This window comes from Astatotilapia calliptera, chromosome 4 (assembly GCF_964374335.1).
Source record: "Astatotilapia calliptera chromosome 4, fAstCal68.1, whole genome shotgun sequence".
NCBI classification, from domain to species: domain Eukaryota; kingdom Metazoa; phylum Chordata; class Actinopteri; order Cichliformes; family Cichlidae; genus Astatotilapia; species Astatotilapia calliptera.
The window spans coordinates 32,903,320-32,919,001 of record NC_137425.1 but is presented as its reverse complement, the minus strand read 5'-3'; the positions used below and the strand labels follow the sequence as shown (position 1 = coordinate 32,919,001).

Sequence of the window (15,682 nt, the reverse complement as noted above, 5' to 3'; positions counted from 1 at the left end):
ATAGAGGAGCACAAAACTTGATTTTCACAAGAGTAAAATAAATCTTTTGTTTTCATAGACGAGTCTGTACAACTGCTGGTGTAAGTGCATTTTCCAACCACAGGGTGGTGCTGTTAGGCTACTACACTAGCGTCTTTCTTTTTTCTCCTGATGGAAAGTTGCAGTGTCCATCAGTTTTATAAAAGATTTGAAATTTTGACACATCAGACCACATGGCAGTTTTCTGCCTTAGCCAATGTTAAATGATTCATTAACAGAGAAGAAAGGAGCAAGTCTGAATCTTGTTTATATCTGGCTTTGCATTTCTGAGTGTATGGGCAGGTGATCTTCATCCTTCCTTACCCGCCGTGTATCTTATAGCACTTCATTCCAACGGTTATAGCCTAAAGCGTAGTGGTTTCAAAATGTGGGAGCTTGGCATGTGCCTGACCAGGTGCCACCAGACCAAGGTTTGTCCACCAAATGCACACCATCAGGCTCCCGTGCAATATCTGGCTCCAAGAGGAGCTCGAATCCATACAGTTCAGTCACTGTGTGAAGCTGGAACCAGTCTGGCATAAATTGGTAGCAACCTGGTTGCCAGAATCAAAGGGATGCACAAACATCCGTCGTGACCTCATTTATGGCACCAAAGAAATACATGCAGCTACATGTCTGTGCAGCTACATAGGCTGGTATCTGCACAGACCAAGGAGGACTACTTCATAATATATATTAAAATGTTTGCTCACACACACACACACACACACACACACACACACACACACACACACACACACACACACACACACACTTCCCCTTTTAGGCTCTTCTCTTGAGAGTCAGACAGAAATACTGCATCTCCTCCCCTCAGGGGAATCTTCCTGAGGCATTTAGCATTTAGGTTGTTGGACACGGTATATCTGATGTCAAGCACAGAGCAGGCAGTTCGACACTGTGTTCCTGTAACATATGCTCCACGTTATGATTGATGTTACTATTTCTTGTGCTGAAGAAAGGGTCCTTATCAGGGCCGTGCAGAGAGGTTTAAAGGGGCGGGTGCTCAAAGTTAAAAAGGGGCACATTAAACCAGGCTGAATAACAACAACACACATTCATCAAGAATCTAATATGGGAAGGGCAGGGCTGTGTTGATCTGAGACTGTAGACATTAAAAAGTCCATAGGAGAGATGGTAGCTGATTAAACAAGTGTCATGAGATAATAACAAAATGCAAAGATTGGTGACAGCGCTTGGAACCATAAGGACACAAAAAACTGTGAGAAATAATTTAGGCTCTGCCTGTGAATCACTCTTTGCTTCTCTTCTTCCTTCCATCCCATCTTTTCATATATCACTCTCCACTTGCTGTCTATGTGAGAACAAGGCACAACTTGCTATTGCAATAAACTATAATCTAATTATCCACACCTAACAACTCTTGCACTTAATCTAAATGATGACAGAAAAATGTTATAGCACTGCCTTTAGTAGCCTCACACAGCTCCTGCTGTTTCCTCCTCATGTCCTTACCAGCCATGTCTGGACAATGTTATATCATGAGTAATATTTTTTTTAAAAATCCGTCTAAATAAAACACACACATGCACGCACACACAGTGACATTTTAGACCTTCTTCAGAATACTGTATATACTATGGGCATCATGGTGCTGATCCAGAATCCTTACATTATTATTTATTACTAGAGCTACAATAATAAAGCAAAGAGGAGGGGGAAGTAATAAATATGAAATAATGTCATTATGATGATTCCATTTGTTTCACTATCCACTCTGTGCAGGGGCAAAGCTTATTACATTTTTAAACTGTAGAGATACAATCATTTTACTGCTGTAAAATCCACATTTTGTCTTGTAACCCACCTAAAATTTGCCTCATGAAAATGAACTGCTGTTCCCAAAGAATATCAGTAGGTGGCACTATGAGATTGTTTAGTGCTTGTGAACTTGAGTTGAGAACTATCCGGTTGTTCAGTCTGACGTCACTAGCCGTGTCTGGGTCTAAACTCTGCTGCAGGTCCATATATCAAACGATCACTGTGGCATTACTGAGAGTTGAAAAACTGTCTAAAGTCTTTCATCTTTAATAAAATGATCAGCGTTCTGCTCTACCAGGTGTAACAATTGAGTTTAACATCCAGGCATCCATGAAAACGGAATTTATGACATTTAACGGAGTTAGAAGTTAGCAGGGAGTTAGCTCGCTAGCTTCTATCTAAATACAATATAGCATGTCCTGACTGCGGGGTTTTGGAAACAAATTAAAACGTACAGCTCTGTTATCACTTCCAGCATAAATGAAGACAGAAAACTAAACAGCAGTAACGTTTGTAGGGTTACTGAAGTTGGGCTAGCTGGTATATATGTCATGATCCTGGGTCTTTTGACCCAGCGTTTTAAGTTTGAGTTCATTTTGTTCATTAGGTTATCTAAGTTCATTTGGTTATTAGACTCCTTGTGTTTTCTTCCCCTGTATTTAAGTTTCCCCTCAACCTTCGTGTTTCATGCTGCGTGTCATTTGTTATCAAGTTTGTATTATTATGCCTAAGTGTTTCTAGTTATTATTTTCCCCTCGTGTTTCCAACCATGTTAAATCTCCCCTGCTCTTCATGCGTTTCATGTCTGTGTCTTACGTTGTCAAGTTCGGGTTGTCATGTCTATGTCTCATTATGTTTCCTGTTTTATTGTGAAGAGGTCTGGTGTTCTGTGTTCATCATGTTCAGTTTTACTCTCCCACTGTGACGTCATTATGTTCATGTGTGCCAGCTGTTTCCTCATGTGTCTCCACTTCCCCTAATCACCTCCTGTGTATTTAAGTCCTCTGTTTTCAGTGTGTGTTGGTCAGGTCGTTCTGTCACAGTCTGGCGAGAGCAGACTGTATGTATTGTGAAGAGTGGACCCAAAATGCAGACACCAAGGAACTTGGATCAAAACTTGAGTAACAAAAAGCGAGCCGTTTAATGAGGCTGGCAGAAAAGGTACAAATAACGGGCAAGGCAAACAGAAATAAAACTAACATAAACCTAAACTGGGAGAACTAAACAAACAACATGGAAAAACCTGGACATGAAACCGAGAAACATGGCATGGAGAACATGGCGTGAACAACAGACGACCTGACCAACACACACTGAAAACAGAGGACTTAAATACACAGGAGGTGATTAGGGGAAGTGGAGACACATGAGGAAACAGCTGGCACACATGAACATAATGACGTCACAGTGGGAGAGTAAAACTGAACATGATGAACACAGAACACCAGACCTCTTCACAATAAAACAGGAAATATAATGAGACATAGACATGACAACCCGAACTTGACAACGTAAGACACAGACATGAAACGCATGAAGAGCAGGGGAGATTTAACATGGTTGGAAACACGAGGGGAAAATAATAACTAGAAACACTTAGGCATAATAATACAAACTTGATAACAAATGACACGCAGCATGAAACACGAAGGTTGAGGGGAAACTTAAATACAGGGGAAGAAAACACAAGGAGTCTAATAACCAAATGAACTTAGATAACCTAATGAACAAAATGAACTCAAACTTAAAACGCTGGGTCAAAAGACCCAGGATCATGACAATATAATGATGTGCTGCGTGACCGCTAGCGACACAGCTACGTTAGCATAATATAAACAAGCTAACTTTTTTTTCCACTCGATAAAAGTTACCGTGAGTGTTCTCGGTGGTCAGTGTAGTATCAGGTAAATGTTAAGTGGTAGGAACGTTTCTGCTGGGTTGTTGTTGTAGGGGGGGATGGAAAATAATAAAGGACACTCATGGAGTAATGGCGCGTCTCGTGTGTCTGTGAGGTATGCCTCCAGTCAAACAACATCCATAACCTCAAATAACGGAACATGGTGGCAGCGGTGGGATTGGAAACGTTAGTTGGGCATAAGTGAAAGGTTTCGGCGTCGGTGCCAGGTTAAAGGTCGGCCATAGAGGAGCTGCGCGAAAAGAGACGTGGCGTCATGAGTCAGTTTCAAGTCACCCCGCCGGAGAAGTTCACTTTTAGGTCCGACGACTGGACCAAATGGATAAAGCGTTTTGACAGATTTCGCATCGCGTCTGGATTGGAGACGCAAGCGGACGAAAATCAAGTGAACGCCCTTATCTACACTATGGGCGAGGAGGCAGAGGACATATTGGTATCCCTGCACCTGACTCCCGAAGAGGCGAGCGATTATGAGACCGTTAAAAGGAGGTTGGATGCTCACTTCGTAGCCCGAAGAAACATCATATTTGAGCGAGCGAAGTTTAACCAGCGCCAACAAGAGACGGGTGAGTCAGTTGACAACTTCCATACTGCACTGCATTGTCTGGCAGAACATTGTGGATACGGGACTTTGCATGACGAAATGGTGCGAGACAGATTTGTCGTGGGTCTGAAAGACAAACGATTGTCAGAACAGCTACAAATGGATCCAGAACTAACGCTAGAGAAAGCGCTTAACAGAGCCCGACAAAGTGAGCTTGTAAAGAAGCAACAAGAGATGCTAAGCACTAACTTTAAAATGGATATTACCAACTCACAACTGAACCGCGTCCATGCTAAACGGCAAGAAGGGGCACGTCCCAAGCAGCTGACACCGCTACATAAACAAACCGCCAAAACACAGAAAGAAAAAAAGACACAATGCAGAAGATGTGGAGACATAAAAGGTCACAATCTTCAACAATGCCCTGCGAGGGAAGCCGCATGTAATTACTGTAAGAAAAAAGGACATTTTGCCAGGATGTGCAGAAACAAAAAACTGTGTGAAGTCAATGCTGCAACAGTTTCAGAGAACAGCGATACAGATGATGAGGTCGCTTTCTTGGGTTCCCTCTCTGCGGACACCAAAGAGAGTCCATGGGTAACAGAGATACATGTGGACAAATGCAACACATTCTTTAAAATCGACACCGGAGCGGATGTCACAGCAGTCCCAGAGACTTTCTACACACAGCATCAGTTGGGGAGATTGGATAAGCCCAAAAGGGTTCTGCAGGGCCCAGGAGGAACACGTCTGAAGGTAAAAGGCATGTTCACAGCCACTCTCAGCAAGAACAACCACAAAACCAAAGAAGACATTTATGTCGTAAAGGGTTTATGCACACCGCTGCTGAGCGGGCATGCTGCAGTGGCACTACAGCTGGTTGCTAGAGTTAATCATATTAGCTTAGAATCTATTGACGCTGTCAAACAAGAATTCCCCAAGCTTTTCTACGGCTTAGGCAAAATGGAGGGGGAGTACAATATTGTTCTGAAACCAGAGGCACAGCCGTTTTCCCTCTCGACCCCTAGGCGAATCTCTCTTCCACTCTTACCAAAGGTTAAAGAAGAGCTGAACAGGATGGAGCAGCAGGGTGTCATTTCCAAGGTGGAGGAGCCCACTGATTGGTGCGCGCCTATGGTGGTGGTTCCTAAGCGCACAGGCAAAGTGAGAATATGCAGCGATCTCACTGAACTAAACAAATATGTCATGAGAGAGAAGCATCCACTCCCTTCAGTAGAACACACACTAGGACAGCTTGCAGGAGCAAAAGTGTTTTCAAAGCTGGATGCCAATGCAGGATTTTGGCAGATTCCCTTATCCAGGGACTCTTCTTTGCTCACGACCTTTATTACACCTTTTGGTCGGTATTGTTACAATCGTCTGTGCTTTGGAATCTCATCAGCCCCAGAACACTTCCAGAAACGGATGGCACGCATTCTTGAGGGTTTAGAAGGAGTCCTCTGCCAGATGGATGATGTGCTCATCTGGGGGACGTCACAAGCAGAGCATGATGAGAGACTTCGAAAAGCACTGGTTCGACTGCAGGAGGCTGGAGTAACATTGAACGACAAGTGTGAGTTCTCCAAGAACAGGATAAAGTTCCTGGGGCAGGTCATTGAGGCATCGGGGGTTAGCGCAGATCCTGACAAGACGCATGCCGTGAGTTCCATGGATGAGCCCAGCAACATAAGTGAGGTGAGACGCTTCCTGGGCATGGTGAATCACCTAGGAAAGTTTCTTCCTCACCTGGCGGAAAAAACGCGCCCCCTAAGAGATCTACTGAAGAAGTCCAACCTGTGGTCATGGGGGCCACAGCAGCAGCAGGCTTTCGACGGCATCAAAAAAGAACTGACAACACCCCCAGGGCTTGCTCTGTATGATCCAAATGCTGAAACGTGCGTATCAGCTGATTCATCTTCGTATGGCTTGGGAGCAGTGCTTCTCCAGCGGCACGCCGATCTAGGGTGGAAACCAGTAGCATACGCTTCAAAAGCTCTCAGCGCGACAGAGCAGCGATATGCTCAAATTGAGAAGGAGGCCCTCGCTTCAACATGGGCCTGTGAGAGGTTTGCAGAGTTCCTAATTGGGAAAACATTCCACATTGAAACAGACCACAAACCTCTGGTCTCGTTGCTTGGCTCCAAGGGCCTGGACGAGCTTCCACCTCGTATACAACGTCTACGCATGCGATTGATGAGGTTCTCTTATACCATATCTCATGTTCCTGGTAGAGACATCGCAACAGCAGATGTACTGTCCAGAGCTCCTGTATGTGACACAACTGAGGGTTTGCCGGAGGAAGAAATCAACTTGTATGTGGAGTCCGTCATAGCAAGCCTGCCAGCCACAGAGCCACGACTCAGAGAAATCCAGACACATCAGGACAATGACAGCATTCTAAGCCAGCTGAAGAAGTTCTGTGTGGAAGGATGGCCAGATAAGTACTCCATCGGAAGGGTTTTCCAGCCTTATCTGCCATTTTCAGGTGACCTCACAGTCCACAATGGTTTGCTTCTTTATGGGAGCAGAATAGTGATTCCCACATCGCTCAGAGCAGACATTCTGTCTAAACTACATGAGGGACACCTAGGAATAACGAAATGCAGAGAGAGAGCTAAACAATCTGTTTGGTGGCCAGGCCTGAGCAGTGAGCTGATAAAAGTGATTGGGACCTGTGACACTTGTTGCCGTGAGCGGACTAACCACAAAGAAACCATGCTACCTACCGAGTTCCCACAAAGACCGTGGGCCATGGTGGGAACTGATCTGTTCCAGATAGAGAATAAACAGTACCTGGTCATTGTGGATTACTTTTCCAGATTCTTCGAAGTTGCCAAACTGACATCTACAACATCAGAGGCAGTGATCGAGCACTGTAAATCAATCTTTGCACGTCATGGCATACCAGAGCGGGTTCGCTCTGATAATGGACCTCAGTTTTCGTCTGATTCCTTCAAAAGATTTGCACAAGAATGGGGTTTTAGCCATGAGACATCCAGTCCCCACTTCCCTCAGAGCAATGGGGAGGCCGAGAGGGCAGTCAGGACCATCAAAAGTCTTCTTAAAAAGTCTGGCGATCCCTATCTCGCCCTTATGGCATACCGGGCCACTCCATTGGCAAATGGCTACAGCCCAACGGAGCTTCTCATGGGTAGACAGATAAGGACAACTATTCCTGTCATCCCATCACAGCTACATCCAAGAGGTACGGACACAGACAAGCTCAAAGCTATAGAACAATCGTACAGACAAAAGCAAAGACAAAACTACAACCGCAGACACAGAGCACATGATATGCTACAGCTCAATCCTGGAGACAAAGTGTGGGTCTCAGACATGGATACTAGAGGGACAGTCGTGTCCATGGCAGGCTCACCGAGGTCCTACATCATCGAGACAGCAAAGGGCACACTGAGAAGAAACCGTTACCATCTTACATGGACACCTGGGGCACCAGAGATTTCTGGCGATCCACCAGAGGCTTCACCTGAGAACTCTGTTCCAGCTGCACAGATTGTGTCGGTTCCAGACACTATCTCACAGGAGGCCAGCCAGCAGACTCCTGAAGCTGGGAGCCAAATCCAACCCAGGTCTAGGAGGCCTCCAGCATACCTAAAAGACTATGTTTGCTCATAGGGCTTGGAACTGAGTGAGCACTGGGGCAGAATAATCCCCACACTCAGGCTGAGGGCTGGGTAGTCTACCCCATCCCTCATAGAGACAATGAGAAATAAAGCAAATGGTTGCACTGTTTAAACATGTTGTTTGTAGCTGCACTGAATAGTTCAGAAATGTGCACTTATGCTTAGTGTTCAGAGTTGTATACTTTGAGAGTTTATTTTTGGACATTCTGAGTAGTCTGGTTTGAAACCAAGCGAGTTCAGTAAACAAGCTGTTACCAGATAAAGCACAAGGACATAGTAATAGTATACTTTAAAGCGTGCGGGTCTAATCTGTTTTCTTGGTTATATTCCAGCATCACATCCTATTTAGTAGGGGGGATGTAGTATCAGGTAAATGTTAAGTGGTAGGAACGTTTCTGCTGGGTTGTTGTTGTAGGGGGGGATGGAAAATAATAAAGGACACTCATGGAGTAATGGCGCGTCTCGTGTGTCTGTGAGGTATGCCTCCAGTCAAACAACATCCATAACCTCAAATAACGGAACAGTCAGGAACAAATGTAATCGCATGGCAGGATGCTGTAAAAGGACCAAACTTCAGCCAGGAGAACAACTGAGATAATCCATCCACAATACGAGGTTAGTCATTCATATACTGCTGCATGGGCTGGGCTGTAGTTACATTCTAAGGTTTTAAAAACTGAGCTTAAATAAATGATTAGCGGTAATAAAAGCCGAGGGAGGCCAACAGTGATCACTGACTGTTTTATGAGCTTTTTGAGATCAAATAGAAGAAAATACATAACATTAAACATGTTAACAACACAAAAGCCATATTAAACGCAGACTACTTTAGACCCGGAAGTAGGATTCGTCGCGTCATCACTGAACAACCGGATAGAGAAGGAGAATAGCGCTAAGGCTACGTATGCTGGTCGGAGCTACTCACCGAGTTTTTCTTTAATCCTTGTTCAAGAAAAAGGTTGTGTGTGAAGCCACAAATCGGATTTTACTTTTCCGCTTGTTGGGAAACGCGGACACTTTTTGTTGATGCTGATGTACCTCTGTTTTTGTGTTTTTTGTTCATTTCCGGTGAGTTGACTAACTGTGCTAGCATAGCAAGCTAATCGTTAGCTAATCATTAGCTTAGTATAATGTAAATTTCATGTGTTCCTTTTAAGTGCTGTATTATCTTTTTATTTCTTCACTTGTGAATGTTTTAAACCAATCGGAAATATTTCTTTGGAAGCTAGTAGGTAAGTTTTATTTATTGTAATGAGATGATAAATATGAGAAGTCTTTGGCTAAATAGTACTGCGACCACGTTTTGCACTTTCCTCGTGCATCAGTAATGTACATTCTCTCAATTCATTGGATTGATGTGACTGCTGTTAACAAAATATGAGATTTGAGTTAAATTTGTATGATGTGGAAATTGTTTTAAGGTTCTTTGATTAATTTTATTATTGATTGCATTAAGTCATTATATACAAAGAGTGAGAGACATTTGGTCACTAGTGTTGATTAAGTTGTTATTAGAGCTGGGCGATGAGATTTTTTCATATCACGATTAGAGCTGGGCGATAGAACGATAACGATATGTATCGCGATATAACTTTTACTCGATAGAGAAATTAAGCTATCGCGATAGACCTCGCCGCTCTTGTCCTCAAAAAAAAAAAAAAAAAAAAAGGTCAGCCAATCCAAATTAAGTAGCGCAGAGCCGAACCAATCACAGCCGCAGCGTCACGTCGCGTGACTTGTTAGGTACAGCACAAGTGCCAAGCCGCACGTGTGTTTGTTTGGGAAGCAGCCAGCGGGTAATGGAGCCAGCGCATAATGGAGGACATGAGTGTGCCGACTAGAAAAATCAACCGAGCGTGACCGAAGAGAAAACAGATGATGGTTCCAATGCCGGAGAGATTGTCAAACGGAAGAGCCATAGAAGTTCCGTAGTGGGAAGGTATTTCGGCTATTTCAAGTCTGACAAAAAACAGAGTAGTGTGCACTGTAAATTGTGCCGAAAGCAAGTCTGGAAATACAATGAACTGGTGCATGCGTCACACTGTGCGCCACGTTATTGTTTCGGTGAAATTAACTTCTACAATACTGTTACTGTTAATTCTACTCTCTGCAGTGTTTAAATGCTTACATATACACACAGTTACTGTCCGTCCACACATACGACTCGGTTCTGCTTCTATGCCCCAGCTTTGTTTACTTTTTCCCACCGAGGCTTCTAGACTTCTGATTGGCCAACATTTCTGCACGGTTAGGAATCTAGCGCCACCTGCTGCTTTGGCATGTTCATAGCAGCGTTTTCCTTCATTTCTGCCTTTATGTGTGGACGGGATTATTTTTTAAAACGGAAAATCTCAGTTTTCAAAAATACCCGTGTACGTGTGGACGTAGCCTCAGTCTCTGACTGGAAGCGCTAATTCGTCATTCGGCTTTTGTCAGACTAAAGTAACTGTTAAAACTGTTTGAAAAGCTAAGCTATACAACAAGGAGAGATTGAGAATTTCCTTTTAGTTCTCAGTTTATTTGATATTGACAAAAGTTAGTCAGTTTTGTCTGTTCTTCTGTAAAACAAACTAAGATTTATTTTTAGAATTAATATTTTGTTTCTAAGTGGAATTGACAATTTAGTAGTCTGTTTTGTTTGTTCTATTTTGAAACTTAAACGCTTTAGCGGCTGCCTTTTGTGTAGTTTGCAATATTTGCCTTTATTTATCTGAAAAAGTCTCATGTTTCTTAAGTACATCTACCCTGTTGAACTTATTATGGGAAATAAATATTTAAATAAAAACAAGCTGCTGATTATTTCACATTTTACTTGTGAGCAACGGCACATTTAAATCTTACAAATATAGTTATTTGGCTTATATCGTGATAGATATCGTTATCGCCTGAAATGAAAAAAACATATCGTGATATGAAAAAATCTCATATCGCCCAGCTCTAATCACGATATGTTTTTTTCATTTCAGGCGATAACGATATCTATCACGATATAAGCCAAATAACTATATTTGTAAGATTTAAATGTGCCGTTGCTCACAAGTAAAATGTGAAATAATCAGCAGCTTGTTTTTATTTAAATATTTATTTCCCATAATAAGTTCAACAGGGTAGATGTACTTAAGAAACATGAGACTTTTTCAGATAAATAAAGGCAAATATTGCAAACTACACAAAAGGCAGCCGCTAAAGCGTTTAAGTTTCAAAATAGAACAAACAAAACAGACTACTAAATTGTCAATTCCACTTAGAAACAAAATATTAATTCTAAAAATAAATCTTAGTTTGTTTTACAGAAGAACAGACAAAACTGACTAACTTTTGTCAATATCAAATAAACTGAGAACTAAAAGGAAATTCTCAATCTCTCCTTGTTGTATAGCTTAGCTTTTCAAACAGTTTTAACAGTTACTTTAGTCTGACAAAAGCCGAATGACGAATTAGCGCTTCCAGTCAGAGACTGAGGCTACGTCCACACGTACACGGGTATTTTTTAGGGGTGCAACGATATTCGTATCGATATTGAACCGTTCGATACAGTGCTTTCGGTTCGCTACGCATATGTATCGAACAATACAACATTTGTAATTTATTTTATCAACTTTCCTTCTGACGATGCTGTCTGTGTTGAGCGCTCAGTGAATCTGCGTTCGACTACTCCGCCTAGGCTGCACTGTCGAGCGCAGATTCACTGAGCGCTCAACACAGACAGCATCGTCAGAAGGAAGACCGCAGGGCACCTCCCCCACCCTCATTCAGATCTGGCGTTTGGAATTATTTTGGTTTTCATGTGACGTATGACCCTGAAGGTAAGCGAGTCATGGACTAAAGTAAAACAGTATGTTGGATGTGCCATGCAATGCTCAATTACATGGGTGGGAACTAGTGTGTTAGCGCAGTTAGCTCGTTAACGTGTTGGCCGTCTAGCCCCATGCACAGAGCGATCGGCGGTAGCTCGTTAACGGAGATTTGCCGTGTTGTGGCGTTAAGGTCATTTCAACGAGATTAACCTGAAAGCACTAGTGGGAACACGACGAATATGACTGCACATTTACGCCGACATCATCCTAGTGCAAAGACAAGTGGAAGCAGACAAAAAAAAGCAAGCATGCTACTAACTTTAGCCGAGTCATTTAGACAGCTGTTATCACATGATTCTCCTTATCCTGCTAAGAATATAGCCCAGAAGAAGCGGATAGTATAGCTTTTATTTTGGAAAGAGCCATTTCTCTGTAATAAACTCTCTTTTCCAAAGATGAGTGATTCCTCAATCAGATACAGGGCTTGCAATATCACTAGCCCGACGTCCTGGGGCTAGCGATTTTTTTCAGTCGGGCTACCAAAATCTATCTCTGCCCTGCCCGTCGGGCTATTGTAGGAAAAATATATGTCAATGCTTTTGCATTCTTTCAGAAATGTAGCTGGGTAATTATGTCATTGGCATCGGTGAGCCACTGTCAATATGTGACATATTGAAGTCGCGTTTGAATTTGCGCTCGTTTTTTTGCTTTCACTTTGCAATCGTGCGAACTGTGTATAGAGAGCGACAGCACTGATCTGTGAGTGATGATAATTTGTGCACCAATTCCTCTGACATCGTCTTATTAATCGTTAGCTTACTATGCAAACATGACAAGTGAAATCTCCCGCAGCAAGCTTAAACATGTGAGAGGTTGATCGCGCAGAGAATCGCTGAGCTTATGTGTGTGTGTGTAAAAGCATTTCAGTTCTGCTGAGCCAAATAAGACAGGTCAGGGTGAAGAAGTGACAGCCAAAGAAAAGCTTACCACAAAACGGAGAAGTTATGACAAATCAGACTATAAGGCAAAAAGAAAGTGCAGCTTCATGGTTTCATGGACAAAAGAATTTCTGTGGCTGTGATATGACGAGCTAAATAACCAGGGCTGCACATAAGTGGTCCGCAGGTGCGCATTCGCTGTCAAAATAAAAAACACGCACAAGGGTTAGGGTTAAATTTAAAAACTGTACTTTTGAGTTAAAATATATATTTATAATTTTAATAAATGACAAATTAAAAATGCATGAACATTTTTTTGTATCGAAAAAATATCGAACCGTGACACCAAAGTATCGAACCGAACCGAACCATGAATTTTGTGTATCGTTGCACCCCTAGTATTTTTGAAAACGGAGATTTTCCGTTTTCGTTTTAAAAAATAATCCCGTCCGCACATAAAGGCAGAAATGAAGGAAAACGCTGCTATGAACATGCCAAAGCAGCAGGTGGCGCTAGATTCCTAACCGTGCCGAAATGTTGGCCAATCAGAAGTCTAGAAGCCTCGGTGGGAAAAAGTAAACAAAGCTGGGGCATAGAAGCAGAACTGAGTCGTATGTGTGGACGGACAGTAACTGTGTGTATATGTAAGCATTTAAACACTGCAGAGAGTAGAATTAACAGTAACAGTATTGTAGAAGTTAATTTCACCGAAACAATAACGTGGCGCACAGTGTGACGCATGCACCAGTTTATTGTATTTCCAGACTTGCTTTCGGCACAATTTACAGTGCACGCTACTCTGTTTTTTGTCAGACTTGAAATAGCCGAAATACCTTCACACTACGGAACTTCTATGGCTCTTCCGTTTGACAATCTCTCCGGCATTGGAACCATCATCTGTTTTCTCTTCGGTCACGCTCGGTTGATTTTTCTAGTCGGCACACTCATTTCCTCCATTATGCGCTGGCTGCTTCCCAAACAAACACACGTGCGGCTTGGCACTTGTGCTGTACCTAACAAGTCACGCGACGTGACGCTGCGGCTGTGATTGGTTCGGCTCTGCGCTGCTTAATTTGGATTGGCTGACCTTTTTTTTTTTTTTTTTTTTTTAAGAGGACAAGAGCGGCGAGGTCTATCGCGATAGCTTAATTTCTCTATCGAGTAAAAGTTATATCGCGATACATATCGTTATCGTTCTATCGCCCAGCTCTAGTTGTTATATGATATTCATGTAAAATATGTTCACTGCCCTGTGCAGGTTGGTTTTTTTTGTTGGAGTCTAAAGTTGCGAGCCAGGATTCCGGATCCCCAGCTGCGATGCAGGAAAGATTTCCAGCCTACTTAGAAGTGACAACTGCGTTACTTCTTGACAGATAAGCTTATGAGATCTCAGAACAATACACTACCCGGGTAGTACTACTAACATTAACACTATACACACACACTCACACGCCTGAACTGAAAAGACTGAAAAGAACTCTGAACACTGAACTCTGAACTCTAAAACTGAATACACAGACTGACAAATATGGACAATTGGAACTGTTGTGAACTGTTGAATGACTGTTTTTGGTTTTGTTTTGAATAAATGTCGACTGTTCTTTTAGCTGTGTGTCATTCGCTCCTTAGTCGATTCCTAGAGACCATAAGCCTAAGATCCTAACTTTCTCTACATTCAGTAGTGGTAAAGTATCGTGTGTTACAGTCTTATTTAAAATATAAATCTAATATAAACTGCTTCTTAATGTATGTTCTTTAAAATACAGCGTGTGTTTTTTAATATATTATAATTATAATAATGCATAATTATGTGGACATGCATATTAGATCGTTTTTTAGTGAAATATAATCCCTCCAGAAAGGCAGGAAAAGCGCTGTAACTTACTTTAAAACTAAATATGTTCCCTAAAACGGTGACAGAGCTACAGACCCATGACAGCCTTACACAGGTAGCCAGCAGCTATGACCAGCACTACTTGTGCAGTTAATAAAAGGACAGGTAATGTTTGTCGCGCTGTTGCACACACAGCACGCTCGTTTGTTTCAGTTCGTCAGTTGCAACAAGACAGCTTACCAACGTGTACGTAATAAGCTAATACTCCTGTGTGCTACACACTACAGTGTACGCTGTACACCTACTTACTGGTTTTGTCGCATTAGTCTGTGTCTCTGAGTTAACTTGTGTTTTTCCTACAGTTCCGGACCGCTAAAAATGCGCGTGCTCTTTGTGAGCTCGTTCCCGGCTCGTAACCAGCGTGTTCTGCCGTCAAGGGCGATCATTGGTTAAATGTGATCATGTGACTGATGCGAGCCAGATCCTTTTATTTAGCAAAACTGTGATTAATAGTTAAATATTATTGTTGAGGAGCACAGACAGGACTCCGCACGCATACACACATTAAAAATAATAATAATTTTTAAAAAAAAGTGGCCTCAACAAAAGGGCACCTTGGGCACCCATCAGGAAAGGGGCGGGTGCTCAAGCCCCTCTAGCCCCCCCGCTGCACGTGCCTGGTCCTTATACAGTCAGGCCTACAGACTGACTGTGGACATTACAGGGATACATGTGCATCTGTGTTTGAGAATGTAGGACATGATGTGTCCTGTCAGGTGTTGATAGCTGGGGAATATTTCTGGAAACATAGCGGGGCTGCTCTGACAATATGTGCATATGTGTAACGTTGCATAATGTGGGCTGCTGGTCACATTTTCTTCAGTACAGTTGACTTAGACTCTCTGAGTTCCAGATCAGCAGAGGTTATAATCTTAACCCTGCCTTCAACTCATCACAGAAGATCCCTTAGAGCTCAGCGGGTTAAACAGGAAAGACAATTTCAAAGAAGAAAGAAGACCTTATGGAAAGTGAGCGGAGGGTCTTTGGCTCCCTCTTGTGCTCACTATGGGTACTTTTACAAATAAAAGAAGTGGATACAACTAGGGCTGGGCCATATTATACCGTTCACGGTAATACCGGTATAATGTTAGGCAACGATAGGAAAATGAAATATCGCGATAGAATGGGAGTA

At 42.6% G+C, this 15,682-nt stretch overlaps 1 long non-coding RNA gene across 1 annotated transcript; it reads left to right on the top strand.

Annotated features, from left to right (window-relative positions):
* Positions 1 to 8,794: 8,794 nt before the first annotated feature.
* LOC145428619 (uncharacterized) lies at positions 8,795 to 14,262 on the top strand. The gene is made up of 2 exons (XR_013908921.1): positions 8,795 to 8,989; positions 13,915 to 14,262. It is a non-coding gene; the product is annotated as an uncharacterized LOC145428619 (long non-coding RNA).
* Positions 14,263 to 15,682: the final 1,420 nt, after the last annotated feature.